Here is a 9,155-nt window from a genome sequence, read left to right as displayed (position 1 = left end):
AAAAAGAAAAAAAAAAGGCAAGAAAAAGTCCAGTCTGAAGAGGCAAAGCAAATATAAGAACAAGACTTAGATATGGCACAGATCTGGGGATTATCAGACAGGGAATTTCAAATAATTATGATTACATTAAGGGCTTTAAGGGAAACAACAGACAACATGCAAAACACACAGGTAATGAAAGCAGAAAGATGGAAACTAAGAAAGAATCAAAAGAAAACGCTATAAATCAAAACCACTCAGTGGGTTTGAAGAGATATTAATAGAAACTTCCCAAACTGAAATACAAGGAGAAAAAACAAACAAACAACAACAACAAAAAACACAGAGCATCCAAGAACTGTGGGACAAATTCAAAAGGCATAATATACACAAAGGGAACATTAGGGGGAGAGAACCAAGCAGAAGGTAATAATGGCCATTTCAAAATTAATGAAAGGCCAGGCGCAGTGGCTCACGCCTGTAATCCCAGCACTATGGGAGGCTGAAGCAGGCAGATCACCTGAGGTCAGGAGTTCGAGACCAGCCTGGACAACATGGTAAAACCCTGTCTCTAGTAAAAATACAAAAATTAGCCGGGCATGGTGGCGGGCACCTGTAATCCCAGCTACTCAGGAGGCTGAGGCAGGAGAATCACTTTAACCCAGGAGGCAGAGGTTGCAGTGAACTGAGATCATGTCACTACACTCCAGCCTAGGCAACAGAATGAGACTCTGTCTCAAAAAAAAAAAAAAAAAAAGTAATGATAGACACCAAACCAAAGATCCAGTAAGCTCAGAGAACACCAGCAGGATAAATATTTAAAAATGACACCTAGGCATATCATATTCAAACTGCGGAAAGCCAAAGACAGAGAAAATCTTAAAAGAAACAGTGGGGAGGGGAGACACCTCACTATAGAGGTACAAGTACAAAAATTATAGTGAACTGTTTATCAGAAACCATGAAAACAAGAAGAGATTAGAGTCAAATAGTTAAATGATCAACATGGTGGTAAGTGCTATGAGTAAGAGATAACATTATCTATAGCCAAAGAGTTAACTAACTGGGAAAAGGAGGTTAACATGTGAAAAATAGATAATCTTAACAATCACTGCCACATTTAAAAAGTGAAAATGCCTCTCTTTAATCCCATCTATTCCTATTCCCTAGGGGTATCTCCTTGTAACTGTTTGGTGTAATTCCTTCCAAATATTTTTCTAAGACGATAAAACTATAAGTATATATTTAAGATACACAATGGTTTCTTCCCTCCTCTTCCTCCAAAATGGGATCACATTGCATAATTTTACAACTTACCTTTTTTTCTCAACAAAATATCAGAGATATTTTCATGGCTGTGAATGCAGCTGAATCCAGTCTGCCCTCACTGTTTTCAGTGACTATATAACTTTTTCCTATTGATGAAAATTTAGATTATTGATAATACTACAAATTACCTACCACTACAAATTAACTACTAGTTGGACAGTTTTTATGTATATCTTTGTCCAGGTATTTTTTCAGGACACTTTCCTAGAAATGGATTTGATAGATCAAAGGGAAATATATTTAATATTTTCAGACCAAAAAGACTATATCACTTTAGGCTCTTATCAACCTGTAACCTTGTGATCCTATATTCTCCAACTCTGAATATAATGTACATCTTCATGGCTATTTTATGTGCCAGTACCTAATTCCACTGGGGAACAAGCATCTTTTCAGGTGGTTATTAGCCATTTGTGTTATTATTATTTTTTGTAAATTGTCCATTCTCTGTTGGCTTGTTTGAAGACTCTTTTTTTAAAATGTTAAGAGATGGAGGTCTCACTATGTTGCCCAGCCTGGTCTTGAACCCCGTGGCTAAAGCAATCCCCTCACCTCAGCCTCCTGACTAGCTGGGACTACAGGCATGTGCCATTACATCCAGTTTTTGAAGTCACTTTTGTAGTAGAAATATTAATCCTTTGTATATATGTTGCACACATTTCCCCATATATCTTTTAATCTTGCTTACAACATATTTTACTTCACAAAAATTTTGAATTTCTATAAAATCAAATCTGTAATGTTTTCCAGTAACAAGCCCATACCCTTCATTCTACATGTGTGGAAACTGTCAAGTCTCATGCCCAATTATATATTCCAAACTAGTACTAGAGCTGGCATCAGGATCCAGGTCTTTCCACATAATGTCTTCCAACAATGATAAAGCAACAACAAAAAAGATAAATGAAATCATTTAATAGGAACTCTTAAGTTGGAGTAGGACATCAGTGGAGAGGGAGAGCAGAAGGGCTGGCCTAACTGGGAGAGTCTTTATGGAAGAGAGAAAAATTTAAACTGAACCTTGAACTATGGATAGTGTGTGGATTGTTGGGAAGAGGACATGAAAAACACAGAGAGGCAGAGTGTGCTTGGCATATCTATGGGGTAAAGAGAAGAACAGCCTGACTAGATCACAAGATGTAACCTGGAAGTAGGATGACTAGGAAATAGGCATCCACAGAGAGAGATTACTGGAACCATAAGAACACTGAATTTTCTGTATATAAAGCAGGGGAATGAAATCCCTCTGTAAAATATTGGCTATTCACTTCCCTTAACTCATGAGACTGCTATGATGGTAAAGTCTCCAGGATGCTGAAGAGAAGTGGCAAAGCCAACCGCACCCACCTCTCCCTGCTGGCTATTCAGAAAAAGTAGAGAGAGGGAAGGATAGTAGCAGCAACCAGTCTGAAATTTACCAATCAAAAGCTTGAGATCTATTGCTGATTAGGATATGAAGGGCTCAGTTTTGAAATCAGTCATTATAAGGGGCAAAAATAGGAAGCGGAGTTAATCATAGGAATCATAGAATGAGCATGAAGTAAGCCCAGATGCTAAGGAAGTTTTCCAGAAAGCAAAGATGATCCTCAAAGGAATAAATCTTTCTACAGGTCCAGATCCACTGATATACTAATGTTACTTCTCAGCTATCTCCTTTGACATATTGGTAGCCAACCCAGGAGCCCACTGCTACCAGCACTGGTGACCCAAACCATCCCGGCAGTGACGCTGCCTCATGCCTGTGTGCAGTCCACAGGGGCCCAAGAACTGGCCCACCTCGGGCCTGCCACCTGGGTCCAGCCTAACTGGGACCCACTGACTCCACATCAACAAATCTGCCCCCTCTAGCAGAGGGGATGCTGCCCACCCACATGTGCCCCTCAGGAGCCCAAAACTCAGCCTATTCAATGTCCTCTTCCTCAGCAAACAAACAATCACAGCTTCCACAAACAATCACAGCCTAAGCCACTGAGAAACTTATGGATATTGCTGACATTGATTACAGCTGAAGAAATTATATGGCAACTACACTACTGCACTCAACCAGAAACAAAGCTAGAGTATCATACCCAACCAACACTATAGATACATCTACAGAAAAAGGTCTTTCCCTATGAAAGCTACTCCATAAAACTGGAAGAAGCGACTGCACATACATCAACATAGGGACAAAAGAAACATGATAAAGCAAGAAAACATTATATCACCAAAGGAACATAATACTTTTCCAAAACAGACCCCAAAGAAAAGGAAATATATGAAATACCTTTTAAAAATTCAAAATAATGCCTGGCCAAGATGGGGAAACCCTGTCTGTACTAAAAATGCAAAAATTAGCTGGGTGTAGTGGCAGGCTCCTCTAATCCGAGCTTACTTGGGAGGCTGAGGCAGGAGAATCACTTGAACCCAGCCAGCAGAGGTTACAGTGAGCCGAGATCATGCCACTACACTCCAGCTTGGGCAATAGAGTAAGACTCTATCTCAAAAAAACAGTTCAAAGTAATAATCTTAAGGAAACTCAGGAAGATAGAAGAGAACACAGAGAATACAAGGAAAGCAGGAAGACAATTCATGATCTAAGTCAGAAATTCAACAGAGATAGAAATCATTAAACAAAAAATCAGAAATCTTAGAACTGAAAAATTCAATGAATAAAATAAAAATACAGTTGAGAGCTTCAACAACAGACTAGATCAAATAGAAGAAAAACAACAAAAAACAAAACAGAAAAAAATGAGGAGGATGTGAGGGTGATCTGGCAGTGACATCTGTCACCCCACTAATCACCAGGGCTGATTTGGCTAATCTGTCTGGCTAAGCAGGTGTCCTCTTCCTCCCTCAAGACTCCATGTGTGTCCCTCCCTTAGTGCTTGGTTGAAGAGGATGAACTTCCCCAATAGAGGAGGACCATTCTTTAGCCAAGGGTATAAAAGTAGTTGCGCTCCCCTGCTAGGATCTCCAAACAAGCTCTCAAGGATGAAGAAAGCCTATGTAACACATGGGACACCATTAAGTGAACAAATAATCCAGAAAGAGAATATATAGGAAAGGGCATAGAAAACCTATTTAATGAAAGAGGCCAGGTGCAGTGGCTCACACCTGTAATCTCAGCAATTTGGGAGGCTGAGGCAGGAGAATCGCATGAGCCCAGGAGTTCAAGACAAGCCTGAGCAACATTGGAAGACCCCATCATATGGTTTGGCTCTGTGTCCCCACCCAAATCTCTTGTTGAATTGTGATCCCAAGTGTTGGAGATGATGTCTGGTGGAATGTGATTGGATCACGGGGGACAGATTTCCCCCTTTCTGTTCTTATGATAGTGAGGTCTCAAAAGATCTGGCTGCTTAAAAGTGTGTAGCACTTCCACCTTCACCCTCTCTCTCTTCTGCTCCATCATGTGAAGATTATGCCTGCTTCCACTTCACCTTCCAACATGATTGTAAGTTTCCTGAGGCCTGCCCAGCCATGTCTCCTCTACAGCCTATGGAACTGTGAGTCAATTAAACCTCTTTTCTCCATAAATTACCCAGCCTCAGGTATGTCTTTATAGCGGTGTGAGAATGAATTAATACAGAAAATTGGTACCAGAGAAGTGGGGCATTGCTATAAAGATACTTGAAAATGTGGAAGCGACTTTGGAACTGGATTATGAGCAGAGATTGGAACAGTTTGGAGGGATCAGAAGAAGACAGGAAGATGGGGGAAAGTCTGGAACTTCCTAGAGACTTGTTGAATGGCTGTGACCAATATGCTGATAGTGATATGGACAGTGAAGTCCAGGCTGAGATGGTCCAGATGGAGATGAGGAACTTATTGGGAAGTGGAGTAAAGGTCACTGTTGCCTTTAGCAAACAGACTGGTGGCATTGTGCCCCTGCTCTAGAGATCTGTGGGACTTTGAAGAGAGACGATTTAGAGTTTCTAGCAGAATAAACTTTTAAGAAGCAAAGTGTTCAATAAGTGACCCGGCTGCTTCTAAAAGCCAGCACTCATTTGCATAAACAAAGAAATAACCTGAAACTAGAACTTACATTTAAAAGGGAAGCACAGAATAAAAGTTTGAAAAATTTGCAATCTGACCATGCAGTAGAAAAGAAAAAACCATTTTCTGGGGAGGAATTCAAGGCTGCAGAAATTTGCCTAAATAAAGAAGAGCCAAGGCAATGGGGAAAATGCCTCCAGGGCATTTCAAAGACCTTCACAGCAGCCCTTCCCATCACAGGCCTGGAGGTCTAGAAGGGAAAAATAGTTTTGTGGGCCAGGCCCAGGGCCCTGCTGCTCTCTACAGCCTTGAGACATGGCACCCTGTGTCCCAGCCACTCTAGCTCCAGTCATGGCTAAAAGGGGTCACAGTACAGCTCAGGCCATGCCTTCAGAAGGTGCATGCCCCAAGCCTTGGTGGCTTCCACGTGGTGTTGGGCCTACAGCTGGGCAGAAGACAAGAGTTGAGGTTTTGGAGACTCTGACCAGATTTCAGAGGATGTATGGAAATGCCTGGATGTCCAGGCAGAAGTCAGCTGCAGAGGTGGACCCCTCATGGAGAACCTCTATTAGAGCAATGCAGAGGGGAAATGTGGGGTTGGAGCCTCCACACACAGTCCCCACTTGGACACTCCCTAGTGGAGCTGTGAGAAGAGGTTCACCATCTTCCAAAGCCCAGAATGGCAGATCCACTGACAGCTTGCACCACGTGCATGGAGAAGCCACACACACTCAGCCCCAGCCTATGAAAGCAGCCGTGGGGGCTGTACCCTGCCAAGCAATAGGGAGAGCTGCCTGAGGCCTTGGGATCCTACCCCTTTGCATCAGTGTGCCCTAGATGTGAGACATGGAGTCAAAGGAGATTATTTTGGAACTTTTGGATTTAATGACTACTCTGCTGGGTTTCAGACTTGGATGGGGCCTGTAACCCTTTTGTTTTGGCCAATTTCTCCCTTTTGGAATGGAAGAATTTACCCAACACCTGTACCCCCACTGTATCTTGGAAGTAACTAATTTGTTTTTTATTTTATAGGCTCATAGGCAGACGGGACTTGCTTTGTCTCAGGTAAGACTTTGGACTTGGACTTTTGAGTTAATGCTGGAATGAGCTGAGACTTTGGGGGACTGTTGGAAAGGCACAATTGTGTTTTAAAATGTCAGAAGGACATTTGAGGTTTGGGAGGAGCCAGGAGGAAATGCAAAGTTTTGGAGAGGCCAGGGACAGAATGATAGGGTTTGGCTCTGTGACCCCACCCAAATATCATGTTGAATTGCTTTGGAAGTGGGGTCAAGCATTGGAGGTGGGGCCTGGTGGGAGGTGACTGGATCATGGGGATGAATTTCCCCCTTGCTGTTCTCACGATAGTGAGTTCTCACATATCTGGTTTATTTAAAAGTGTGTAGCACTTCCCCCTTCACTCTCTCTCTCTCTCCTGCTCCACCATGTAAAGATTGTGCCTGCCTCCCCTTCACCTTCTGCCATGATTGTAAGTTTCCTGAGGCCTCCTCAACCATGCCATCTGTACAACCTGTGGAACTGTGAGTCAATTAAACCTCTTTTCTTCATAAATTATCCAGTCTCAGGTATGTTTTTATACCAGTGTGAGAACGGACTAATATATCCCTACTCCACTAAAAATATTTTAAAAATTAGCCAGGCATGGTGGCATACATCTGCAGTCCCAGCTACTCAGGAGGCTGAAGCAGGAGGTTCACTTGAGCCTGGGAGTTCAAGGCTTTAGTGAGTTGTAAACACACACTGTACTTCAGCAACAGAGAGTGAGAGAGAGAAGAAAAGAGAAAGGGAAGGGAAAAGAAGGGAAAGGGAGAGGAGGAGAAGGGAAGGAAGGGGAGAGAAGGGAAAGAAAGAGGAGGGGAAGGGGAGGAGAGGGGAAGGGGAGGGATGGGAAGGACAGGAGAGGGGAGGGATGGAGAGGGGAGAGAGGGGGAGGGGGAAGGGGAAAGGAATGGGGAAGGGGATAGGGAGGAAAGAGTAAAGAAAACCTATTTAATAAAATAATACCTAAAAATTTCCCAAATCTTAGAAGCGATATAGACATCCAGATATAAAAAAACTAAAATATCTCCAAATAAGAGTCAGCCTCCAAAAATCCTCTTTGAAGCACATTATAATTAAAACTGTCAAAAGTCTAAGTTGGGGTACAGGTGTAGTGACTCATATCTGTGATCCCAGTGCTTTTGGAGACTGAGGCAGGAGGATCACTTGAGGCCAGGAGTTCAAGGATAGCCTAGACAACATAGTGACATCCTGTCTCTACAAAAAATAAAAATAAAAATTAGGCCAGGTGTGGTGGCTCACGCCTATAATCCCAGCACTTGCGGAGGCCAAGGCAGGCAGATTACTTGAGGCCAGGTTTGAAACCAGCCTGCCAAACATAGTGAAACCCTGTATCTACTAAAAAAATACAAAAAAGTAGCTGGGAGTGGTGGTGATGCCTGTAATCCCAGCTACTTGGGAGGTTGAGGAACAAGAATTGCTTGAACCCAGAAGGCAGAGGTTGCAGTGCACTGACATCATGCCACTGCACTCCAGCCTGAGCAACAGAGTGAGAGACTTTGTCGAGGAAGGAAGGAGGGAAGGGAGGGAGGGAGGAAGGGAAGGAAATTAACCAGGGTGTGGTGGCATGTGCCTATAGTCCTCACTACTCAAGAGGCTGAGGTGGGAAGGTCCCTTGAGCCCAGGAGTTCAAAGCTGCAGTGAGCAATGATTATGCCACTGCACTCTAGTCTGTGAGACAGACCTGTCCCTAAAAACTAAAAAATAAAAGTCAAGACAAAGAAAGAAAATTCTAAAAACAGTAAGAGAAAAGCACCAAGTCACATATAAGGGAATCTCCATCAGACCAAGAGCAGATTTCTCAGCAGAAACCTCACAGGCCAGGAGAGAATGAGATAAGCTATTCAACGTGCTGAAAGAAAAAAACCTGCTAGTCAAGAATATTACACCCAGCAAAGATATCCTTCATAAATGAAAGGAAATAAAGTATTTTCCAGACAAGCAAAAACTGAGGGAATTCATCATCACTATACTGGCCCTATAAGAAATAATTAAGGGGGTCCTACATCTAGAAGTGAAACGAAGATATCTACCATCATGAAAACACACAAAAGTATAACAGTCGCTCGTAGTACAGATACACAAATGAGAAAGAGAAAGAGAAAGGAATCAAATGTTATCACTACAGAAAGCCACCAAACTGCAAAGATAAACTGCAAAGATAAACAATAAGATGGTTCATGCCTGTAAACCTAGCACTTTGGGAGGCCAATGCAGGAGAAACACTTGAGTCTAGGAGTTGGAGATGAGCCTGGATAACATAGTGAAACCTCATTTCCACACATACACACACACACACATACACATACACACTAGCTGGGTGTGGTGGCATGTGTCTATGGTCCTAGCTACTCAGAAGGCTGTGGTGGGAGGATTGCTTGAGCCCAGGAGGTTGAGGCCACAATAAGCCATGACTGTGTCACTGCACTCCAGCCTGGACAATAGAGCAAGGCCCTATCTCCAAAACAGTAATAATAATAAATAGTAATCAGAGTAGAAGAAAGGAAAAAAGGATATTCAAAATGACAAGAATAAGTCCTCATCTATTAATAACAACCATTTAAATCCCCCAATTAAAAGATATAGACTCACTGAAAGAATAAAAAATAAGACCCAACTATATGCTGCCTACAAGTAACTTGCTTCACCTGTAAAAACACAAAAAGACAAAGTGAAAGAAATGAAAAAGATATTCCATGCAAATAGAAACCAAAAGCATGCAGGGATAGCTTTATTTATATAAGACAAAATAGATTCTAAGTCAAACGTAAAAAGAGACAAGATAATTA

The sequence above is a fragment of the Colobus angolensis genome, unplaced genomic scaffold (assembly GCF_000951035.1).
Source record: "Colobus angolensis palliatus isolate OR3802 unplaced genomic scaffold, Cang.pa_1.0 Scaffold117, whole genome shotgun sequence".
NCBI lineage: Eukaryota > Metazoa > Chordata > Mammalia > Primates > Cercopithecidae > Colobus > Colobus angolensis.
This window is presented reverse-complemented; position numbering follows the sequence as displayed.